The following is a 13,699-nucleotide window of genomic DNA, read 5'->3' on the forward strand; positions in this document are numbered from 1 at the left end:
CCATACTATCGAGATATCTTTCAAGCTGAAACTGACAGCAATAACTTTTCATATCTGGCACAAAAATCCCAAAGAAGTATGTATTTCACCAATAGATCTGCTTTAAAACAAATGACATTATCAAGTTTACATCCTAGTTTAGTTTTCACCATGGACTCCAGTAGAGTTTGAATGACTCTAGTACATGAGGTGGCTAATTGCCCCCAGTAGCCCGCGTTAACACCTCCGGAGACTCTAATTCACTCCGATAGCTACAATTGGTTTCAGATGGCCCGTGGGTATGGCAGAGGAAAAGACTGGTGCGCTTCAGTTCAGTGCGAGCTAAAAACAACATAAATGAAGCCCTGCTAAGGTGGCCACAGAAGAAAATAGATGTAATTTTGGTTTTTAAATGCGTCATACGTCAAGCCGTAAAGGGCTTTTCAGTGTCTCATCAGAAAGGCACCCCAAGACAGTGATCCTTAAGGAATTAGTTTACAAAAGGTGAAAACATGAATAGGTGCATGAACACTGTCTAAAGGGAATCGATACAGTTTATGTTTAAGATCAAAACAAATAGCAGTCATGCACTGATTATTGGTTGATACAGGATAAGCGCCTCTGACTGCGTTTTCCGTCACTCGCATCCCAAGGTTGGTTTCGGCACCATTATTACAACACCTACACCTATGACAAAGACAGGGCAGTGGTGACCAATTAAAGACTGGTTTCTGACTCCCATTTAAGAAAATGAGTATTAAATTTCACAGCTTACGTCGACTGACCAAACAACCAGCTAAATTATGCACTGCAAACACTTTTAATTGAGACTTTTTGAAATGTATTACAGCACAGGTGCGGCTTTTCCTCGCGACTCGTAGAGAAGTCTTTTAGCACGCGGTATTCATACACAGACACTCTCTCTTTCACACACAAACACACACACCGCGCAACACCTGTCCGTCTGTAAGCGATACGGGCACACACCACATGTCACCGCAGCTCACTTCTACACTAAAACTTTGTTTCCATTCACAAGGTTTTGATTGAACAAATAGTCTGATTTAAAAAAAAAACGTAAAGTAAACAACACAAAGACACAACTGAAAATGTGAGGGAAAGGCACATTTCCAAGCCCCCAAAAGGCGCCTGAATTTGGGCTGGTCTGAGCAGTCTCTCAGATTCTTTCTAGTTTAAATAATGTGTCAAAATGAAATGGCCGATTAGGAACTTGTGAATGTGCAGAATTGACCCACATCAACCCGTATAAAGCCAAATATCACGGCTGCTCTGATGCTGCTTTGCGTCCGCAAATGATGCAAGCATGAGATCAGCTTTAGATTTTGTTATTCTTGTGAAAGATTGCCTGTTTGTATTTACATGTTAACATTTTATAATCTATATAGCCTATATTCATAAATTGTAGGACAGATTCCACAATATCACTAATTCATACAATTATAAAGACAATATAATAAGTAGCCTTATAAATAAAAATAAACTTCTCACCAAATTATTTCGTGACAGTAATCCTTTCCAAGGTCACCACAAAATACGTTGATTGGGTTTTTAAGAAAGACTGGTCCCTCCAGATGTTTCGTGAATCACATGCAGGGGGCAAATCATCCAAATCCACTGAAGTTTCCAAATCCAGGCGAAAAGGAAAGACGCGAAGTCAGTGGAGTGTTTGGGACAGAAGTCGTATTCACCACAGCCTCTTAAGCTGTCCGACTCTGTCCAGTCCTTAAACCGGTGAAAAGTGTATCAAAATCACACTCGACTGTCTCGTGTAAAGGAGCGCACGGGTAGTTTTGAGTGTCCGCTCTACTACGCTGCGCTGTCCGGGCACAACTGCTCCGCTGCGCCGCTGGGTCGGTTGTGAAGTGCGGGGCGTTTGGTGCTGTGTGAAAGCTTGGCTCACAGACTCCCACTAACAGTTTGAGCACCGGGCTCTGGAGAGAGGGAAAAAAATTAACTAGGATCGGATTTCAAACCGTGTCCCTGCTGCGAGTGCAGTGCTCGCCGCCTGCCGCCCCCCTTGCGAGTTCAGGGCAGAGAGAGAGAGAGAAAGAGAGAGAGAGAGAGCCGCAGGCGCCTCCCACACCAAACCCGAATATTCAATCAACTTACTCACTGTCAAATTAGCTGCGCTCAGCGAACCCAAACCGCTCTACGGACCGTGGAGAGAGTCAGCAGAAAAACAATTAAAAATAGCAAAGATTTTGCTGTATGTACTCCTTTTAGGGTGCGAATTATAGCGAGGTTTTGGGGGTATTACAACAACGTTTCAGTAAGCACAAAAGTACACAAGTCAGTCTGACTCTGAGCTGGCTGTCATTGTTTTAGGAAGCTCCCATGGTAACTGCTGCGGAGTCTCAGACTTTATGGAGAAATACGCATACATTTGACGAAACAAAGTTTGCCTTATGTTTCACAAAATATATATTTTTGGGAGATATATTTATAATGTCTACACTAAATTTATGACTTGATCAGAACACTTTGCATTAGACATGCTGTAGATCAGCCCCCCAAAAATCTCACAATGTACTGACCATTTCTTTTCTGTCAAGTGCATCTAAAGCTTTGATTTTTAAATGTAATTTATTTCTATTTGTTCTTGGACAGTAAGAAAGATATTTTGAAGAATGTTGTAGCCATTGACTTTTCTAATAGGAAAAAAAACACTGAAAGCAACCAGATACAGTTTTGTTGCAGGACAGCAGATCTGATTTTGTGGAACATTGCAGGATATATGTGGGAGAAAATATGGATAAGGAAAGTAAATGTCTTTTGTGCACAATTATGTCAGAATTATTAATGAAAACAGATTTTTATTTATTTATTTATTTATAGTGATGTTGTGTATCTGTATGTGGTGATGCACTTGTGAAGTAAATTCATTCATTTTCTTTTCAGCTTAGCCTCTTTATTAATCAGGGTTTGCCACAACAAAATGAACTGCTAACTTATCCAGCATGTGTTTTACGCAGCGGATGCCCTGCCATCACTAAGAAATACCCATACACTCTCATTCACACACATACACTATGGACAATTTTAGCTTACCCAAATCACCTAAAGCGCATGTCTTTGGATTTATGGGGGAAACCGAAGCAACTCCAGTTTATCTTTTTTTTCCCAGTTTATAGTGCAAGACTTATAGCATCAGTCAATTGCACCTTGAAATTTACCTTTCCATAACAGTCATGGAATAATTTGTGCTTCAATTATGTTTATAAATTTAAAGTATCCTGTCACTAATATGAGTTTCTATATGTCAACACATGGCCATTACTGTAATGCCTCTCAGCTCACACTGCGCAGTTAAGAAAGCACTTCAGGATTTAAACTACTGGGATAAAATAAACCTAAAATACCTTACCAGCGAGAATGTTTCTGGCTGACTGTCATTTCATGTCTCTGACATTGACTAATTCACTGACAAATCACTTGCTGCTGGGAATTAAACCACAAGGCTGAGCATTTGGAGGCATTTGATATCTATTTTGCAATGGTGTACTTTAAAATGAAATTCTATATCCTCAAACTGAAGTTTTTTCCTTGTATGTTTTGATTTTTTTACTTGCAGCCATCTCGGGCTGCTGTCATTTCTTCAAGAGAAACCAGAAAAGCAAGTGTGTGTGTAATTACAGGCTGCGTAATCAGGTATTTCTGCTTATGTATCTCTACAGGTGTGTGTATGTGTGTGTGGTTTGTGTGTTTCTGTGCTTGTGTGTTGATTTCTCATCTCGTAAAGCTGTCATGTGTCTCCTGAAGGCTGATTAGCCGAGCGGCAAGTGTCGACGAAAGCCGTAATTCTGTAGAATAAGCACCAAAACAAAGACTCAATTACTTTTAAAGCTACAAACATGTTTGCAGAGAGAACTTTATGAGACCATAAAGAGAAGAAACCTCTTCTTAATTACCAGAGGAGTGTGTGTACGTGTTAGAGAAGCAGACAGAGAGTTCTTAGTAGCTGTCCATCTGTGTTTGCTTTAAAGGAGGGCTGTTAGGCTGCGAGTGGTAAAATCAGCATGCAAACATGAGGATCTTCAGTCACATCAACATCCCGTTTTCTGACACCAGGGTTAAAGACATTCAGTAAAAAGACACATAAACATCACCCATTCAATAATAACCCCTGTTAGCCTATTTCGAAACGTATCCACTGTGAATACTAATGTGCTGCCACTATCATTATATCTATTAGAGCCTTGAGAAAGAAGATTGATTTATTGATTGACAAGTTGGACGCAGTGCAGTAAGTGATGACTTCTGACCCCAGCGAGGGTGTTTATGGGAGTTTTAGTGGCTTGTTGGCAGCGTGTGGTAAAAACGACTGCTAAAAAACATGAAGGCTGAAAGAGGGAGTAAAAAAAATGTGCCCAAATACTAAAATGTATTTTCAGTCAATGTGGTTACAGTGATTATATCAAAAGAAAAAAGGTTTTGGATGTTGTTTCTAGTGTCCTATTACCAAATAATTGTTTCTATTTAAATAGTTATGAGCCAAAATTATGTAAAACAATCTACATACCCAGCAGGCACACATCATCATAAGACATTAATATTAGGTTAAATTTAGGATGTAAAGTCAGTTGACCATAATTCGATGTCTAGCCAGTGTCTAAGGACAAAATTATTTTGTTGTCCAATAACGGCATCAAATGACGTTGATATTTGGTTGTTTTTAGGTTGTGTTGGAAAGGGACAAAAATCCAACTTCAAGCCAACATCTTAAACAAACTTCTATAGACTTCACACTTAGCTGATAATTGATAATAAAGCGTATTTGGCATGCTGTCCCAGGAGAGAGGCCTGAGCTCAAAATATCCTCGAGCCTGTGGCTCCCTCTCTTTTGAAGGACGAGAGGGGAGTTTGAGCTCAGGTAGAGAATTTGAAAACTCCCTTGCTTATGAACGTGCTAAGATATATCTGGCTAAGAGTTGTCTTAAGATGCTGTTTTGAATTTGAAGAAGTCAATTTACTTATGGTGTATGTCTTTGGACGGTGGGGGGAAACCGGGAAACCCGGGGGAAACCCACGCGTACACGGGAAGAACATGCAAACTCTGCACAGAAACACAGACTGGCCCAGTGAGTGGCCAAAACAGCGTTCTTGCTGTGAGGCAACAGTACTGGATTGCCGTGCCACCTGACCTTTAATAAAAACATACTGAATTTTTAGTTGTTCAAAATTAAATATTATATATTATCTGGTAGGCCTGCACAATTAATCGATTTTAAACAGAAATCGTGATTTTAAACCCGAATGCTGTTTGCTCATTTAAAATTTTTATTTTTTCTGGGAACTGAGTCACAATACAAACAAAATAACGATCGCAAATTCCGGTTCATTGGGACGTTTAAGAACTTGCTGAACAGTGCTCAAAGAGAAAGCAGGATTTACATTTATTTACATAAATAGCATTTATTTATTTTTTTGCTATAAATGCTCATGTTTATCTGTGCTGTTCTGTACTTGAGTTTTATTTGAAACATTTAAAATGAGTGTTTTCTTTGAGCAGGTAAAATTAAAGGTACAATTCATTTATCTGATTGCTTGTATTAAAGGACAAGATTGTGTTACAAATACTATATGAATATAAATATATTTATAAATTATACATTTTAATAGAATAATTCTTGTGTTGTGAAGTAATATCTATAATTGTGTATGGAAAGCATTGTCAATGCACCGTGAATGTCATAAAATCTATTTGAAAAATGTAAAGGTTTTATATACCTCTATTTAAGATTTTATGTATCATTTAATAAATTGAATTTAAAATGCTGTTAAGCTATTTTCGTAATTTTTCATGGTTTAAATGGTTTTAAATAAATAAATCTTTCTTTAAGGCAGTTAAAAACACCAAATCAAACCGGAAACTCTTTTATAAAATTATGGTAGTAAATCACATTTTAAATTGGAATTTTGTTGAGATAAATCACAATTAGATTTTTTCTTCAAATTTTGCAGCCCTTTTATTTGGGTTGGTCACACAAATTATAGAGCAAATACTGGGTAATAAGTTGAACAATTGTTTTTTCTTCGTTATTTTACAGATACTTTTTTTGTGTGCTAATTATCTTCTTTGCTCTCTATTTCCACTAGCCTCTATATTGTGGAGTGCAACTCATTCAGAATTTGAGAATTTCAACACATACGCTTAAAACACAAATACACTTCATTGAACATGTATCATACACATAGACCTTACCTTTTTGAAATGACACTATATACACTGTATAACTGCAGGTTAACCATATTTATATACTGCCCACTCTATACACAACTCCTGATTCAGTTTCTGATTTTGACTGTAATATAGTAATATTGTGCTTTTGTAAAGCTTGTATTGCTTTGGAATGATAATTATTGTGTAAAGCACTAGGGATGTCCAGATCCTATCACATGATCGGAAATCCAGCCCGATCATGCAGTTTCCGATTCAATCGGCTTCGGATGTTACCTCCCGATCAGGACTCGAATACAGGCCTATAGCCAACCTGGTGGAAAAGAAGGTTCTTTTTTTTCAAAAAGTGGACCTTTTTGGAGTTATTCGCCTCATTTTCTATTTAATTATGAAATTTAAATAGCATGTTTTTGTGACAATTTAAGCACTACTTTTAGTTGGATTAGCTTGCCAGGTGGTCGTCATAATCACATTTTGATGTACCAAAAAACATTTCCTGAAGATTTAGAACAAAGAAATATGAATAAATACTTATTTTTAAAATACAAATGTATCATATTACATCATTAAAAAAATAGGAATCTGTTAAAGTTTTAAATTAAAACTGTTGTCTATTGCACAACAACAACAACAACAATAATAATAATAATGTAGAATTTTTCTAACCTCTCTTGAAAAAGAGTAAATTTGAATATTGATCAATAACAGCATTAGCTAAAATAGTATTTAAATTCATTTTAATACGGACCGCTTTTCATGCTTTACACCTTTTTATTGCTATTTTTTTGTTGTTTCAGGAATAAGGTCCAACATTTAGAATAAAAATGACTTATAAAATGTCTCTCTTTAAAAACAATACCTCAGTGAAAGATGACTTCACTTACGTCAGATTGTATGTTTTCTTGCACTGTTGGATGTTGGACCCATGAAAAACAATAGTTTGCATTAGTCAAAATTGATTAGCCGAAGTCACACCGAAGCGACAGCCAAGGATTTCGCTTGGTCTTAAAGCCTTTTTTGATTGTTTTTTTTTCACAATTTATGATAGAATAGCAGCTAAATTAAGACAAATGAGCTCATGTATAGGAAATTTTGGATCTTTGTCAGTCAGGGGTAGGTCTTTTAAACAACAGAAACTACTTTATTATCAAAAGAAAGACTGATGCTTCAATAAAATCAGCATGTGTTTGTAGCATAGGGGTAAATAATGATCCCAAAGCCACACAGAATGCAACGTCAGCCTTTCTGAAACTTGAAGAACAGAATGGATAGGTGACCTCTTACCCCAAGAGCCACGTGAACCCCCGAACTCTCCCCAGCTTCACCCCTCAGCATAACCCCAGCCTCTGGCTACAACACACAATGGGGCAGAGGTGAAGACCAGGGTCTCCCTTCACAAGACGTTGAATATTAAACCATCCCACAATTATGCCCTGAAAAACACTTCTCATTGATCCCTGTAATCCATAAGGTCTTTTGTGAGCACCTACTGGCCATGTTTCACAACATCAGAGAGTTGTGATTTTGTGAGCGGTAGGAGATAATCACAAATCAATACCTCCTTCATTGATTACAGATGGGGCTAAATCCCTGAAAACAACCCAGGATGAGCATGAGATTTAAAGCATCGGCACACCACATGAGCTCTCAAAGTGTGTAAACGCGAGGAGAGGAGAGATGAGAATGTCTGTAGATTGTAAGTGTGTGAGAGAAAGCACTAGAAAGATCCTTTTGCTAGTTCAGCTCTTATCAGTGTGCATACTTTTACTGATAGCCTAAAGGGCTGATAAAATTCTGTTTGTTTTCTTTTGTCTCTTTGCATATTGACTGCAAGTATCTGATTGTGTGTGAGTGTGTGTGCTGGTTGTAACGTAAGTTAATTGAAAAACCTTTTACTTTCTATTTCCTATTTCATTTCTAATTAGAGCTGTTCACACTGCGCTTAACCACTGATGGGAATTGTTTCAAACCCTGCTTTATTTACAGTTATAATTTAGAGTGTTTTCACACTTGGCAGGTTTGGTAACAAAAACAAAGGCTCCTGCAGAGATTCAGTTCACTTTGAAATAGCTTTGTACAGTAAGTCTGTCAAATAAGAACAGGTTGAGTAGCCTTGTGAAGGTGGCAGGCAAGATCATCGGTTTTAACTGGTCCAATGGTAACTTACCATAGTTATGTTTTAAAAAGAGCTCAGGTATCTTATGCACCCCAGATCATTCATTGTTTTTAGTGTTTCAGCTGTTGCCATCAGGGCGTAGTTTTAGAGTTTCTATATGCAGGACAAACAGAATTAGAAATGATTTTATAATTGTGGCCATTAGGTTATTAAATGAGTCCAGCAGTGAGGGAGACGCATCTAAAAAAATGATGTATTGTATAATTTGTGGTAATAGTTTGGTAATGTGTACATGGAACTTCATCTGTGCTATGGCACCTTGCAGTTTTAGTTTCCCTAAACGGGATAATAAAGTTAAATCTGAGGCCCCGTTTACACTAATACGTTTTATTTTTTAAAATGCATAAGTCTACGCTGGAGTTTTTGAGCACTGAAAACGGAGCGTTTTGAAAACGCTGAAGAGGCCGCTTTCTCTCTAAAACACTTCTGCTCCGTCTCAGTGTGGATGGGGGAAAACGGAGACATCTGAAAACGGAGGCGGGGCTGGAGACAATTCTGATTGGGGCTTTTTCCTCAATATTAAGTAGTTTACACACATTTCAGTTCTGCATCCTCTCCTTGTATGTTCAGACTTCACAAGTATGATATGGAAAACAAACTCCAGAGGAAGGGTACATCTTCAAAGAGAACAGTGTACTTTATAACCTTATTCGCATCACCCTGGCTATGTTGTTTCACTTTCTTAACAATAAAATTAAAATATGATTTAAGGAACTGCAATTTTCATTTTGATATTAGCAACTTAAAAGACAGAAGAAATGTTGAAGCATCGTGTAGCTACATATTTATGAGCGTCATATGCATATTTATAACAAAACGGAGCCTATAACATTACTGCCTCTTTTCATTCTCATTGAAAATACGAAACATATGCTCTATTTTGCTAAATATCAGTTTAAATAATCAATAATGGCTATTATAAAAGTATTACATACAACAGGTTTATACATTATAGGAAATAAAGGCAAGCAATCAGTCAATTTGCAGAATCAGTGTATTCATTAATTATTAATCTATCTTTGTGCTCAAGGCAAGGCAAGGCAAATTTATTTATATAGCATATTTCATACACAGAGGCAATTCAAAGAGCTTTACATAAATAGGTATAAAAGAGACAAGTGTAAGAAAATAAAAACAAATAATAAAAATTAAAAATAAGAATAAAAAATTTATCAAAAATCAAATAAAAAATGTGTTGAAGTAGGTTATAAGATAATGAAAAAGAAAAGAAAAACATGAGCCAAAACACGTTACCTAAGAAGTAATAAATTCAAAATACCAAAGTTGAGGAATATGTCGTTAGATATAAACAACAAGATGAATTAAATATCACGTTTAACAAATATAGTGATATTAGATCCAGCGGTAGATCCTTGATAAACAGTCCGACGAGCACAGCTCTCATCTGGGTAGATGACTGCCTGGAGCTCAGACGTCCATACAAGCTGCAGCTCATGCCAGAGTGTGTGTGTGGTCATGTGATGTGAGTTGTGTGTTTTCATTGGTGTGTTGTAGACGGAGAGCTGTTCAGAAACGCTGAGTGAAACGCTAGTGTGGACGCAGATCTTTTTCATTCTAAATGGTTGTTTTAAAACCAAAACCTACTAGTGTAAACAGGGCCTGAAAGGAATAGCTGGTCGTGTATTATGAGCACAATGTAAAATAAAAACATTGAAATGAACCAAAAAAAGGGCATGATGTCATTGTATGTGACCATAAAAAGGACAGAAAGCTCAAGCAAATTTCTTTGTACTCATTAGAGTTACCCATAATAGTTCTATACAGGCATAAGAAGCCACTTTTCCACAATCAGTCCAAACAGTTCACTTTGCTTAATAGTTCCATTTCACACAAATCCGGGCCTGCATCCGCACAGATATGAATTTATTTTTTCACAGTGGTGCTGATAATTAAGCTTTTTGGAACATAATAAAAATGCGTCAATCGTTGCCTTGGTAATGCAAGTATAATGTAAATAGCGATATGATTGACAATTTGTTATTTCTGTTTTTGGCCATTAGTTTGAACACATATTTACCTCTTTAAATAACAAAAAATAGCATGCTTCTACTATGGAGAAATTGGCATCCAGTAGAGTAGCAATGTCACATGCGCACACTCTACCAGCACAGCTCAGCATGCATGTCTAACCATATATTCCAGGTTGAGATCGGTTTGTAGTCTTCCCTCGCTCATATCAGGCTCACAAGAAAATACAAATGGAACCATACCTGATTGTTCTTAGAACTATTCGGCACAATAGTGGACAAGCAGCTAGAAATGAGGTTCCTTCCAGGAAATCTTTGGAATTTTTGCCACTGTTTTGACTGCTTTACATGTTGTGAACACACCCTTAGAAACAGGGTTAGTACCACTTTTAAACCAGAGTTATGAAGAAATAGCTTTCGAGTTGTGAATCCCCTTACAAAGTTCCTAACAATGCAGTGTTAAAGGTTTTTTCACACAGACACACTATAAATAATGAGTTTTTGACTCCAGTCATTTTCGTCTTGAAGAAGCCCCCCTTTCATCCCTACTCCCCCCTTTTTCCAATAGGGTGCACAGCGGCTCAGTGTTGCCTCACAGCAAGAACGCCGCTGGTTCTGCCACTCACTAGGCTGGTTCGGTCCCTCACCAGGTCAGCTGGCGTTTCTGTGCAGACTTTGCATGTTCTCCCCTTGTACGTGTGGGTTTCCCCCTGGGTTCCCTGGTTTCTTCCCACCATCCAAAGACATACACCATAAGTACATTGATTATTCCAAAATAGCATCTTAGGACAACACTTAGCCAGACACTTCTCAGCATGCTTACAAGCAGGGGAGCTCTCAAGACCTACCTGAGCACAAACTCCCCTTTCTCCTTTCTAAAGCCTGGTTTATACTCGACCTGTCCGCTAGTTCACCTGAGTCACGCGGCAAATGTGACGTCATCGTGGAATTTGCAGAGGTTCACTTCGGATGTGTGTGACATAACCATCAGAAAGAAGAAATAACCATCAATATTTCTTGGTTAGACGTTGCAACAGCCTTTGGAAAGGAGAAACGTTTTTTTTTTTTTTTTAAGTTTGGAAAAACCTGAGGGATAAGTTTGTAAAAGCCAAAAGAGGCCATGGCAAAAGTGGAGACCCAAGTACACAATTACAGAAATATGTTCTTCCATCATTCATAGCTTTTAATGTAAGCTATATGTTACAGTTTAGAATTTAAAACAATTTGATAATTACAAAACTATAATCTAGGAACAAATTATTTCTTTGACAACCGGAAAGGAATATTTGAACCAATCGGTTTACAATTTACTGATGTCTGTTTTTTAGGCCTTATTGGTGATAATGGTCAGGAATGTTGGAGCATTATTGCCTTTTTAGTATAAGTATGGGACAAAAACTAGCCAGACAGTAATGTGAGAATTGGAGAGCGGGCTAGATTAAATAATAAAAAAAAACATATGTATTTTTAGTAAGTGTATGCTTTTGCTTGTATTCTCAAACTAATAAAAATATATTTGTAGAGCAACACATGTTCTCTTGTCATTAATATTTAATAAACTTTTATATGTAAAACTTTCCGAGATATAAACAAAAGTAAATGATGCATCACAGTTTGATTTAAATTTTTTTTGAATGGTTATAAAAAAATGTAGTCATTAAAATATTTTATAAAAATAATTTTAAAAAATTGTTTAAACATGTTGAATTATATTAATGATATGACATAGTGCTGGAAACTTTCTACTTCTCTGTTGATCCGTCTGACTTTACAGTGGGTTATTTTTGACCGCTCCCTGTCATTTAAAAAAAAAAATATCACAATGAAGAACGCATCAAGTATAAAAGCCTCGTCCTTTTTGTGAGGTGCGCATGCACTCAGCAGAGGTATAAATCCAAAAAAGAAAGAAAATTAAAATCCAGCTTAATGGGATGGAGCCCCGGGCTTGAGGATATTACGAGCTCAGGGCTCTCTCCCGGGACAGCATGCCAAATACGCTTTAGTATCAATCATCAGCTTAGTGTGAACTCTAGAAAACTAATTTCCTCATCAGATCCGCTTCCTAGTTGCATTTGCACCATCAAGGAACTTTCTAGAGGACATCATGGAAGCTGTGTTTTCACTGTGACATGTGTTTTGTGATAATTAAGATGGAATGTAGACTATATGTATGTACAGATATGTGACTGAAACAGCAAAAAGAAGACCTAAATCACATATGATATCTTGTAATACTTTAAAATATGTGCCCATGTTTCATATAGCATACATTTACCCAATTAGCATACTTACATCACCGCAGCTCCTGTTGTGCTGGGATAGAACCTACTCTGAGTTAGGAGTTCGCTCAAGGACTGCAGAACTTGAAATGTATGAGTACCCAGCATACTCAATGAGCTCTATCAAAAAATTATTTAAAAAAAATATTATCAAAACATATTTATACTAAGAAAATAGTGGTTATTTTAAGAGCTTGTTTCTGAATAGTTTTGGCATTGAGTGTTCTTTATACAAAAAAAAAAAAAAAGATTCTTTCAAGAACTGTTCTTTGAATGGCTCTTTAAGAAACCTAAACACTTCTTTTAAGTGATTGCTAGCAAAACTGCTTTGTGGAATCCTTAGTTTAAATAATGTTTGTGTAATTCCACACAAGTTCTGTTAAATATACCAAGAAACAATATGCATTCAGCTACCGATCATAAGGTGTGTCTCTCAGCAATATATAGTCTGTTTAATACAGAGTCTGTTTTCTCTCTCTAAACCACGACACACACACACACACACACACACACACACACACACACACACACACACACACACACACACACACACACACACACACACACACACACACACACACACACACACACACTTGCACATAGAATAAAGGCACAAAATCAAACACACATCAACACACCCGGATCCACGTGCAAAGCCAACACGGAAAATGTGCTTGTGTAAAGGTATTGTCTTTGGACTTTGTGCAATTATGTCCAATACAGAGAGGAAACTGGCATATCTGTGTCACTAGTTCTATTTCTGTATACAGTATCTGTATGCAGTCACCTGCCGGTACTGTAATGAATAATCAATTAGATGCTACATCACTGAGATGTGAAAGCGAGTTTGAGCAACAAGGACACGGGAGCAGAAATGAGATTCTGGCAGCGACGTTTTCTCAGAGGATACAAGAAAGAAGATGTGGAAACATTTAATACAAAATGCTATTACAGTTTTTTACAATGGCTATGACACTTTTTTCAATACATTTAACAAGTTTGCTAAACTCTTAACGCAGCAACACACCTAAAATACACAATTGGCAAAACAGTTAATTTTATGCTCAAAATCAAACAT

General features: G+C 37.1%; 1 protein-coding gene and 1 long non-coding RNA gene across 24 annotated transcripts in view; both read right to left on the reverse strand.

Moving 5' to 3' along the window:
* The window catches only part of fgfr3 (fibroblast growth factor receptor 3), an 81,331-nt gene extending 79,420 nt beyond the window's left edge, over window positions 1-1,911 (reverse strand). For all 23 annotated transcript variants that reach the window (XR_015505406.1, XR_015505405.1, XR_015505403.1 and 20 more), the window contains exon 1: window positions 1,489-1,911. The gene's annotated coding sequence lies outside the window, so the exon portion shown is untranslated. The remainder of the gene's footprint in view (window positions 1-1,488) is intronic.
* The window catches only part of LOC147834145 (uncharacterized), a 762,525-nt gene that overhangs the window by 191,129 nt on the left and 557,697 nt on the right, over window positions 1-13,699 (reverse strand). The window lies entirely within an intron of this gene.

This window comes from Danio rerio, chromosome 13 (genome assembly GCF_052040795.2).
Source record: "Danio rerio strain M-AB ecotype USA chromosome 13, GRCz13ab, whole genome shotgun sequence".
Classification (NCBI taxonomy): Eukaryota; Metazoa; Chordata; class Actinopteri; order Cypriniformes; family Danionidae; genus Danio; species Danio rerio.